Genomic DNA, 11796 nt, shown 5'->3' on the forward strand with positions numbered 1-11796 from the left:
ACATTTAAAAATTCTAAACTGTATGTTTAGCACACTTGTTTCAGACATACCTTTATTGCAGGATAAGCTGTAGTTATACCTGACACCAGAAACAGAAGCATAGGAATTTTTCTTATATAAGGAAAATGAAGGACACTTACAAAAGGGCTAATTTGGAAAGCAGGTGAAACTTAAGGATAATTTGGTTCACCTGCTTCCTGGTCACAGAACCATTATCAGTTTCCATGCAGACAGCTAAAGTTCTTTAAATAGGGAGAGAAGCCAAGCCCAGCACCTGTATCTAAATGGGTCAGGTGGAAAAGAAGCACGAGAGATCTGGAGTCCACTTGCAAAAACATTGCAACAAATGTGAACCACTGGGTAAGTTTTACAAATAGTAAGTACAAAAAGTGTTAAATAAACATAAATTTGAATTTTCTCAAACCCAAATTCACAACCAGTCAAATCTCCTTTTATGGCACGGTATCCAGTCTTTTTTGGGAGGAACAAATATGTTCTTAGTTTAGCTAGTTATTCTAATGGCTTTTTCTGTGTTATAAGCAAGGATGTTTCACTAAATACCATAAAGTTGGTGAAAAGCCTTAAATAGTTTCATGGATTGCTGTCAGACTAGAGGATGTGGAGACTGAATGGTCTCTGCAGGGTTCTGTCACTAATTTTGACTTAAGTGAAACGTTGAGGCTGTGCAGTATTAGCAGCAGATGGTATCAAGCTTGGAATTGCTGTGAGTGTGTTGGACAATGTGGATAGGGTTCAGAGTGACTTGAGGATAGAGAAGAAGCAGTCTGGGAGGGAGAAAACCATGCCTTTTGGATGAGGGCAAGATTCGAGATCCTCCATTTATCATCTCTGTACAAGAAGACTGTGGAGGAGTAGAATAAGTTTTCTGAAAAGAGTTCTGGGGATGTTGCAATTGAAAAGCCAGATATGATTCTGTTAACGCAGCTGCTGCAAACAACTTGGATTTACTGTGATATGTAAGCAGGATGAGTTTCTACATATCACATGATAATCTTTCATGCTAGGCTTAAGCATTTCACCCCAGGAAAAGCTAGATTACAAGACAATATAGAGGAAAGTAAAGAATGAAGTATTGAAAATGTAATTGTTTTATTCACAGAAAGATTGAGAAGTGTTTCCCTTACAGAATGGAAGATTACAGAGGGAAGGAAGAGTCTTCCTCAGGTGAGATATAAATATGGAGAGCATTTTTCAGCCTAGTCACTCTGACAACAGAACCACTGGTAAAGTGCTTAAACTGCAACAGAGGGAGTGTAAATGAACACTAGAAAAGAACTGTGACCCACTGAAACAGATTGCTTGGGAAGACTGTGGTATTGCCATTTTTAGAGTGCCTCATAAGGCACAGATTAACTCTGTCTAGACCATCTTTTTCTCCCCCAGTCTTGAGAGGCAGGATTAGTTGATTTATTGAGCTCCTTTCTAACCATTAGAGTATTAGAAAATCCTAGAAGGGTTTCTAGAAAGCAGGGACATTCAAATTAAAAAGGTATCAAAGTGGTTAATAGCACTGGGCCCATGTTAATCACCTTCTCATTTTGTGATAATGGGTCTTGCTATCAAAATTGCACATCTGTACTCCCTCATTTCCATTCCCTGCTCTTCAAAGAAAGTAATATTGCACTGGGGGAGAGGGGGAAATACTTTTATAAATCTTCTGGCTCACTTCCATCTCATGTCTGTAAATATCTTCCAGTTGATACACTAAGTGTATACTGATGGCTACAAACTTCCAGAATCATCTTACTTCCCCAGCTATACGTAAAATTGCTTTGGGGATGAGGGAGAAATTAGACTCTTCAAACCCCATGGTAAGTTTGATACCAGATTCTGAGATTTCAGACTGCTTCACACATTCCTCAGGGTCAGAATTAGGATATAAAATGAACCATTCCCTCATTAGCAGATAGCAGCCTTTATCTTGCATGCCTTTTTTTTCTAAACCTGGCAATTAAATTGCATGAATAAGAGGCGGTGTACTCTGGTAGCAGGAACTTGGGCCTGGGAGACAGAACTGTCAGCATCTTAATCTTAGACATGTTGTTGAATTATGATTTGCTGAAGGGCATGTTTAATTCCTGGCCCTGTTTTCCACACACAGAATGTAATGCTGTAAGGATTAATTTTTTTTGTATGTCGCTACAGAATTAAAACTCTCAGACGTCTTTTTGCATTAAAAGTTAGTATGTAAGCCCGAGGTTTTCATTCATGAATTCCTAGGTTGTGTTTGAATTCTTCTGCTACAGTATCCTCAGGTTAAAGAACAATAATTTAAAATTTTGATAGGTTAAAAATATCTAACCTTGTGGTATTTTCCTTAGTCTTTATTTATGGAAAATGCAAACTTTTTTTCTTCCTTTGCTTTTTTTGGTTCCACACTGTTATTGAAGGCAGCTCCTTTCTCAAAGGCTTCAGATGTATGGTATAGTTGTTTTACTTCATTCATGATTTATAAAGGTACAGAAAGATTGCAGAATTTAAATTTTATTGGAATCCCTGTTATTTTCTAAGCAAGGAGGCTGCATTGGTATAAGCTGGTTTGTCTTGGAGCATTGATACAGCAATACAGCCGAAGGACTTATTTTTTAATTTAAGTTCCTTTGGAGGCTGAGGGCAATGCTGTGTGATGTTGTTCTGGTTCAACAGACCAGCAGAGTTGAAGAGTGAGAGGGCGTGTGGGGTCTTCAGGGCAATGAAATACCTTTTCCAAAGCTGGTAGCATCAGGTTGAAATCCCTGCAGGCTTCTTCCTGCAGGTGCTTGTTTTAAGTTAGGCCTGCACAGACATTTAAATTTATTATTACAGTGTGACCCTACAGGGTTTATAGTTCTTTCAGTGAATTCTTTGTAAAATAACTGGCATCATTTTTAAAAGGTTATGTTGAATTTTCGTTTCCACAGCACAAGTTGCCATGGATATGTCAGGTTCTTAATGTTTGTTTACAGAGGAATGAGGTAGACAAGGTTTACGGTAGCTATTTTCAAATGAATGTTCTGCTTTCAAGTGATGCTGTTCTCACTGGAGCTAACTGGCCAGTGAATGTAAATTCTACTGTCTGCTTTGAGAATGGATTAAGTTCACTTTGAAAGAGTTAATGCAGAGATGTTCACGTGTATATCTTTACTTTGCACTAGCTTGTCAGTTGTTCAGGTTGCTTTATTCCCTCTGCAGTAAAATGACCCTGCTGATTTTGTGTGCCCCGTGTTGTGTGTTGGAGTCCTGTCAATCATCATTTAAATGGGGGGCAATGCACCCACCCAGAACTACGGAATTGCTGCTGCAAAACGTGCTGCATCTCATGCACCTGCGTGGAGCAAAGAGGTCCTAGACTTGCTGTGATTGGGAAAAGGGGATGGTGAATTTTTTCTAGCTAAGAACTGGCATAACAAGGAAATCAAGCCTTAAAATTCCTGCATGCGTAGATGAAGTGCCCATGAGAGAGCATTTTTATGTTATGTTACATAATACAACAGTTGAAGTATGTTTCTGGTCTGTTCTCTGCCTTCCAAGTCATCTCCTTTGCTCCTTCCTAGCTGCACACTTACTTTTCTCCCCTTCCAAAATAAAGACCACAAAGATAAATGTGTTTATGTAACCTCTCAAATCTTGATTCAGAAACACAAACTGCTGACTTTGGAGCCCAAGCAAATGACCTGCACAGCACCAGACTCTGCTATCAAGTAACCACAAGAAAAAGTATATGATTAAACCAGAAGTCAAACATTAACTTGTTCCTTTCCCAGGTCACACTGGAAGAGGTGTGGGCAGGCACATTTGAAAGCTGAGGAAAATGAACTCTGTGTTTGTCACAGTGAAGGTGTCACTAAGTGCTGCTCATGTCTCACTGTGCACTCCTTAAGGATGAGACAGACAACTGCTGCAGGACACTTGGTTCAGTCTGGGTCAAATAGCCAAAAGAGTAGCAAAAAGTCAAGAGGCAACATAGTGGAAAAGAATGAAAAGGTGAACATCCTGTTGTGGAAAGCAAAAGATAAGAGAGAAACACTTGTTAAAGAAGCAGCTATTAAAAATGCGTGACCACTCCTAGTGGAGTAAAAGAATTAGCAGCAGTTTTCTTGGTAAAATTGACCTTTGTGTACATTTTGTGATGAACTTAATTGTGAAACTCCACAGCCACAATGACTCTGTCCCCTTCCACTTCATAATCAAAGGCAGTTTCTTGAGTGGGGGAGAAGCTTGGGCATGGTCAGTCTGTGCCAGTCAGTTCCCATATGAGCTGTACCATCTACCTTTTAAAGTTACCTCACATTTAAAGTTTATTAAAAGTATTTTCTTGAGAAAAGTGTGGTAGTCTTATACCTTGTGTGTTCCAAACCCCTGAAATGTCTCAACAAAGAAGTGTCTTGTGTATTTTAAAAAGTGTAAATGAAATACCCTCAGTGTGCTAATTTTAGTGCAGTAGATCTGAGTTTCCAGGTGAAGGTGACAAGATGTTCTCTGGGTTTAGTATCCATAGCAATAGCCAGAGGTGCCTTTGTGAAGTGATGGGTACAGAGATAGGTGTTTGAAACTATTTGTGTTTAGTAGAAGAGCTCTTTCATTGCTTATATAGATGTAGTGCAAAATATCTTGAGTGGTTCATGCAAGCTTAATACTACCCCCATTAAACATCTGCATTTTCCATTCAGAATGAGAAACAGTAGAGTCTGTACTTCCTGCACCTCTCTGGAGATAGAATTTAATTGGGTCCTTCCTTTTAGCCAAACATCCTCTCAGCAGTGTGTGCCAGGGAGGGAACTCTTGCAGAGCAGTGAGGCAAGCTGTAGTCTAGTTTTCTTTGACACAGGTTCAGCTTCTTTGGGAAGAAAGTGGGCATGGATTTGAAGACATGTCCAGGACTAAATGAAGTTGTGAGAATCTGTACTGGAATTGCCAAGAAGTGGATTTCTAGCTTCAGGTTGTGAGGCCTGATGTGGTATTGGCTCCATGTGCTGCTCTAATATAGCCCATATCCCACAAATGTACAAACTCAGCAGGATGTTAAAGCATGACAGTGCTTGGGGATGAATGCCTCTTTCAGTCCATGCTTATTTCATTTTATTAGATGTTGTCTTAACAATACCAATCTGTCTCTTTTGGTGATAATCATCAGTGACCAAATGCTCTTGGGCTAGAACACTTTTATGGCAGTTCAAGCCAAATTTCCAAGTAGATTTCTAAGTAAAAAGCCATCATGTTTTTGTTTAGGGTGTTGGGGTTTGGTTTTTTTGTTTTCCAACCATCCCATATGTTGATTTCCCATACCTGGAAATTGTGCTGTACACAGAAAGGCACTTGGCCCTAGTGACAGGGAAGAAAATCTAAAGTGCTGTGTACATCTGTTCGATTACCTCATTGTCCATCAATCCTCTTGGCCTGGCCCAACAGCCAGCTTCCAGAGCTGACACTACCAGCCATGAAGATCCTAAATATTCACAGAGTAATCTCTATTAAATGCTTTCAGGTTAACCCTTACTATATCGTGAGAAAATGCCCCCAATGCTGGATGTCAGGATAAAAGAAAAGATACTCAGAATTTTGTTCTCTTATTCCAAAAGGGGTGACTGTTCCTATGAGTGTGTCAGTATGAAGGAAGCTGAGCAGCTGCCTTGTTCTTCAGCTCTCCTTGCTTCCATGTTACTCTTCTGGAATAGGTATTGTGATATGGTTGTTTTGAACTAAATAGCCAGTTAGATGAGGCTTTCAAGTGAGAATGCTCAATATATGGCAAGTGTCAAGTTCTGTTTTACTGGAAAATACTTACTATTTATCTGTTTTTCTTCAAGGTGTTTTCACATAAAAGATCCTTGTCTCATGCAAGAACTGAAGCTTGTTGTACGAGCCATAAGAATTAGTCTTAATATTCTGAATTTACGAGACCTAATTCTTAAGTATTGCTGTTTCTCTGTAATCTGCTTTTGGTGTAATTATTTTCCTTTGAGAGAGGAATGAATGTGTATTACTGTTTAAAAGAGTCATATTTGAGAAGTTTGTCCCAAACCATAGGTTAGATGTAAAAGTTTCCCTTGTACGCAGATGTGATGTGGGAGTCTCCTGAGAGTTTTGTGATTTGCACTTCTATGCTGCTTTGTGCAAACAGTACTTGATAGCAGGGACTTATCTCCAACTGTGTTTTTGCAGAAATTTGTTATTCTTGATCTCAGGGGGTATTTCTTGTTTGCTCCACATGCTCTTTATTAATCTTCTGTGCTGCATGCCTGAGAGAAATTGTGATAGGCAGGTATGGTCAATTTAATAAATGAAGGCGTTGTTGTATCTATTTGAAACTCCATGAGAGGACCTCTTTGCTGGCTGGAGCTGTGACTGTTCTGTAAGGCTGCCAGGGTCTGACAAAATTCATACTGAGAAATGGTATTTTTGAAGTTTTTTGAAGGGTGTGGTTGAATTCATACTTCTCTTATCCACATAAGAGAAATAAATAGTATGCCTTGATTCTTTCTCAAAGTAGTAAAGAGCAGGTACATGGATTTACAAAATAAAGGGGTAAGAAATGTGAAATAAAGGAGTAAGGAATGTGGATTTACAAAGGATACAAAGGAATAAGAAATTATTCTCAGCTATTTTCCATTCTTATTTAAATAGCTGAACTGTTTGATCTCGTTAGCTGTTGCTTTTAGTGATAATTTAGCTGAAACTTTGAGAAAGGATTCTTTGCTTGTGGTGCTCTTGACGTGATGTCCATCATCTATAAAGTCGTGACCAGGTCAGAGACCTAAGTCCTTGGAAGCCTTTTATGTTGCATTGGGTTTTTTTTGTGAAACATAAGTGTATTATTTTTAAGTATCCCTTTTTTCCTGTATTATTCCTTTCTTCTCCTTTTGGGATTAACAGGAAAGCAATTATCAGCTACTTAGTACGAGAATTGTGTATTCTGATTTCTGGGAAAGAAACCTCTTAAATAGAGAAATCAATTGAATTACTGTAAGCATGTGATTTTTTGTGAAACTCTGAATTAAGCATATAAAAAGTTACTCTTTTCAGTATCTTGCTGTGCAAGAAAGAAAGTTTTAACACAAGGAGAGTTCTGCATACTTTTGAAAGCATGGCAAGAATGCCAGTGTTCCTACGTAAACTGCTCTTTCAAATATACTGGCAATGCACTTAAAGTGGATGTTATAAAGTCTACTTACTGGCCCATCAGTTATCTGTAACTTTTACTTTCTTGCTATATAGCAGTTTTTACACATTTTAGGGAATAAAAAAATTGATGATTTGAGATTGATTCATTTAAAATTTCTTTCTGGGTTGGCATTTTTGCACCTGGTGTCACCTCTTGAGCAGGCTTTTTGCTCTGTTTTCTATGTTTCTGGCTAAATAGGATGGATGTGCGTGTTAGGGATGTGTACTGGGAAGGCTCTGCTAGGGATTCCTTAGATCTGTAAAACTCTGGAAGTGTACAGGCAGCCTGCTCACCCTCCTGGCCTAGAAAGAGTTGTTGCACAGAGGCGCCGGCGTTCCTGCAGACAGAAACCCTTTAACTTTAGTTATAATGGTGGTGAAGGGAGTCTGTGAAGTGCAAATACACGTTGCTGGAGTATTGTATGTGTTACAATGACTCATATTTAGCAAAAGATCGTGGCTTGCCCCAGTCCTGCATAGCTGCTGTTAAACTTTTATTTGTTTTCCCTGATATTTTAGACTTTTTAGCAGCTGTCATTAATTGTGTGGTTGAACAGTGTGAGAGCTAGTTGGAAACAGGTGGTGCATGCTCCAAATATCTTGAGATACAAATGATGGTCAACAGGATTTGTTACTGCAAATGTAGATATTTGTGCCAGCTTGTGTTGGTTTTGTTTCAGCAGACCTTCCATATTCTTTGCTGTGCAGAAGTACGTACAAAGTGTTCAAAAATGAATTAAGGGATAAAATGTTGCTGAAACATCAATTTATTTTGAATTGCTAAGGCTGTACAAAACCAGCATAGAATTTGCTGGCTTGATTGTAGAGGGTATGGATTAAAGCAACAGCAGAATGTCATGACTCTCAGCTGAAAGACAGCTTTGTATGGAGCATTTCATTTAGCACGCTGCGATTCCCACCCAGAATATTCCCATGTCCGCTGAATGTGTCGTGTGTATAACCGGGAGATACACCTGCATAGCACAGTGATATCTTTCACAAGCAGACACTTTGGGAAGGCTCAAACTCCAGGCAGGATCTGTTATTTTGTACTCTACTTGGTTTGCAGTAGCCTATCCTGTAGCACAGCATTAGTTTTGGGTCTTAAATCTGTTTGCAAATTGAGCCTTGTAAAGTTGCAGCTAAAAGTGCATAGTTTTGAGCATGCTGTAATTGAAGACTTTAGAGAAGAAGAAAATTGAGGCGATTAATTTGGCCTCCTTAATTGAAACTGTGGCTGAAAGACTCTTATTAAACCTTTTAAAAATATTATCCGTATCTCTGTACAATGTTGTTTTGCTAATCTGTTCAGTCAAGTAAATGAGTGTTGATTCAGAGCTTTCTTTTAAGCGAAGTCCCTAGACCATTAAGCTGGCTAAAATAAATGTAGACATTTGGTTTTCATTAGTGTTGTAACTGAAACAAAAACATTTTAATGACTGATCCCAGAGTGTTTTGAAGTTTGTGCAACTTTGCTAGGAAGGTATTTAAACTGTAGTATCAGTTGCAAGTTGGCCATAAGCCAGGTTTTCAAAGCAAAATGTTGGGTTTCCAGAGTGTTATGAAACAGGAAAACTTTGAGAGGGGAGAAGTAGTGGAAGGTAGTTACAATAAAATTTGCACTGGTGAAATGAAATTATCTGCTGAAAGGAGAGAGTGACAATGTTCATGCTGTACTACAGTTTGCTGCTTTGTTAAAGAGATGTTTCAGTTATTTGGAAAGAAACATAAGTTTGAGCTTTAGTACTTACATTAACAAAGAATTAACTTTGCCCAAGAAATAGCGTGCATTTTTAGGTGGGTTTTTGGTATGTTAAACTTGCACAAAATGAGGTCCTGCTTCTAAGGGAAAGAACTTAATACATTGCTTACAAGATCTAATTTTAAAAGTACCTTTTGGGAAAATATTTAGGTTGGTCTTGATAGATGATGGCAGTGAAATCTGATAAAAATTAGAATGTGGACTTGGTCTTGGACAAATAAAATAATCTATAGCTTTACATTTGTGGGAGAAGCTGAAGATGGTTAAAGTGCTCTAAGATGAAGATTGCTTATTCTGTATCACACTGTAGTCACAATAATGTCTGGGGGCAATCCTGCAGAAATTGTTGAAATGTTCTGAGTGAGCAGGGGTCAGTTGGAGGGGCAGGGACTGGATATCAAGAGCTTCATCGTGTCCAGATTGCATTCTTGTGGCTGCTGCTTGGCTTGGGTACCAAAAGTGCTGTTTACCAGAATAATCTTAGGTTTTGGTGTCTCTGTTTTATTTTTTGTGTCCTTATGACTGGTTTGGGTCTAAGGGGCAATTAGAAAAAGGGTAGATGACTTCATTTAGGCTATTAGAAATGGCTAGTTATTTGAGCTAGGGAAAACCAGTACTTCTAGTAAATAAACCCCAGAACTTCTCAGATGGAATTACAGAACTGTCCATCTGAACACGTCTGAATTTTGATGGGTTCTTTTGCATAGTTGTAACATTTGTGGTTTATCTGTAGTTGACTAAAACCAAGTGTTCTTAGAAAAATCCCTCTGTCATAAGCAAGAAGCAGTGATTTGAGAGTTTCATCCCAGTTTTGCAGTTGGTATGTTTATACTCCATTTTATATATTCACCTAGATGTTGCATATCATGAAGGTTTTATTTGAATGCCTGAATTAAATGTTTTTACAAATGTCAAATAATGAAAAGTTGCTGCCCTTCTGGGATGGGTCTGAGAGGCAGCTTGCCTTTCCTCTTCGCCCGTATTCTGTCTCCAGGATATTTCTTTTGTGGTTTCACTATTGGAATGTTCTGGATGAATTTTCCCATCTCCTAAAGCTTGTAGAGAATAGCTGCAATTCTGAGACTGAATTAAAGGAATGGTTTATTCCTCGTGTGTGTGCAGGTGCTGAAAACATTGTGTACTTACACCTTCATGTTCTGCAAATGGAAATAATGGAACAGATGCAGATGAATGTTTACTTTGGTGCCTTTAGCTACAGGTTAGAAATATATTCACATGGAAGTTGGTTTTGCTAGGCCATGTAATAGTCCTCTGACCACAAGATGATAATAGAGATAAAAATTTTTGCTGAAGATACCTTGCCTCAGCTGAAGATTTTTGGTAGTACCAGTTTTGTGTTGTTCCACACCTGAGAAGAAACAATTTGTCATAATTCAGTTTAAGAAAGATAACTTCATTTTGTGATCATAAAATACTAGAAGCTCATATATAATTACACTTTGCTTTGAAACCACTTCAGTCAGTTTTCCTTTGAATCTTCCCCCATTCTAATAGTCATTAGAGGTTTTTTTAAAATATTACTTTTAAGTCTAATTTTAGAACTTAATTTCTTGAGAATATTTAGTGGAGATTTATTACTATTTGGTAGCACCATAATCTTGATACTGAAAGGAAATATTAACTTGGTGCTAGTACTAACATGAAGAGAAACGTCTGATCTAGCCTAAGGCATTAGAAACCTTAGTAGGGGGAGAGCTATTCAGTACCTTTTTGCTGTTTCATTTATTCCCTACTTTTAAAAAATATTGTGGTAGCTTGAGGAGAGATGAGATGGAGATGGCAGAGGGCTGAATAGCTGTGAGAAGGCAAAAAGAAGCCAAGTCCTTATTGGTACAAGGCCTGTCAGAGTGCTGGGTGTGCATAGGAGCAATGATGCTTTTTGCAAGTGTGGAGGAACAGAATGAGCAGGAAGAAAGAAATTGCACCATTATTAAGCTGGAGAAAAGGCAGGTTTAGAAGGAATGTGGACTCTTACCATAAGGAATCTTACTATCTCAGAGAGTGTGAAGTTATTTGAGCCAGAGGCATGAAAAGCTTAACATCTTAAACAGCAGATATTTACCTCTCTTCTCAGTCTTTCTGTTGGCATTAATAGTATGAGCAGCTAAAAGTCCCTGACAACCATAAAAATTTGCAGTGCACTAAACTTTGCTGTATTCCATGGTTAGCATCATGTGGCAGGGAATTTTAAGGGCTGATTGATTTCAAAGACATTAAGATGCCAAATTTAGATTTTTATTGAATGTTCCCTTGTCAGGAGCAGACAACTTGCTTTGCTTCTGTTGTATTTCTCTCCGCTGTTAGGCTGCAACTGGGAGCAATATTCTTTCTAATGAGACTCCTGAGCATGGAGCTGCAGTAAGAGCAGCAACATCTGTCTGTAATAAGGCTTTGCTCTTTCTCCTGCTTTGTTATTTCCATATGCCAAATGCCTGGTGGCTTCATGCAGCTGAATCTTGCTCAAAGCACGTGAGGTGTGGGGAAGAAAATGAAGGTGCTGTGTGCAAACCCAGGAGATGCAGGAAGCTGAGGGGGAAACAATGTAAGTTGGGAATATAAATTGCAAGCTCAGGAATGTGTGAGGCTCCTTAAGTCTTTGAGACTATGAGGACAGTGTTTCCCAATTCTGGCTAATTTCTCTGTGTGGTTATTCTCCATATAACTTTTACTACACTGCACTCTTTTTCTTTGCAAGGGAAATAACTTCTGTAACTTCAATGTATTTTGGTATGGATGGGTTTGTTTTCCCCTCACCACCTGGGAAAGTCAGAATGACAAGACTGTTGTTTTACTAGGGAGAGTTAGGATGGAGGGTAGATGGAAATTCTGTGATTGGGAATTGTCTTCTCGAT

The sequence above is a fragment of the Corvus brachyrhynchos genome, unplaced genomic scaffold (genome assembly GCF_000691975.1).
Source record: "Corvus brachyrhynchos isolate BGI_N302 unplaced genomic scaffold, ASM69197v1 scaffold101, whole genome shotgun sequence".
Taxonomy (NCBI): Eukaryota; Metazoa; Chordata; class Aves; order Passeriformes; family Corvidae; genus Corvus; species Corvus brachyrhynchos.